Here is a 373-nt window from a genome sequence, read left to right on the forward strand (position 1 = left end):
CTGGAATTCCCTGCAGCACCTCACATACAGCCAATGGTTCAAAATGAACTAATTTAGATTCCCAATTCTCACAAAGGTCAGTTCCCTTGGACTACTCAATGGTCAATGGGGAGAACTGGAGGACTTCCCATCCCAGGACATGGGAAGTTCCCAAAGTCCCACTCTGGTCCCTGTAGCTGAAAAATAGCATGCTTTGGCTTTCATATCCTGTTTGTGATGCCAAAAATGTTCTCTGTGGGAAACTTGTGAGGGGAGAAGAAAAGACGCACACACAATACCTTTAAGGGTAAACAAATTTTATCCCATGTAAATGGCAATGCAGACATAATAAGTAAATTGTAATTGGAAGAGGAGAAAGGAAAAGATCTATATA

Source organism: Rhinopithecus bieti, unplaced genomic scaffold (genome assembly GCF_001698545.2).
Source record: "Rhinopithecus bieti isolate Rb0 unplaced genomic scaffold, ASM169854v2 scaffold_31734, whole genome shotgun sequence".
Taxonomy (NCBI): Eukaryota; Metazoa; Chordata; class Mammalia; order Primates; family Cercopithecidae; genus Rhinopithecus; species Rhinopithecus bieti.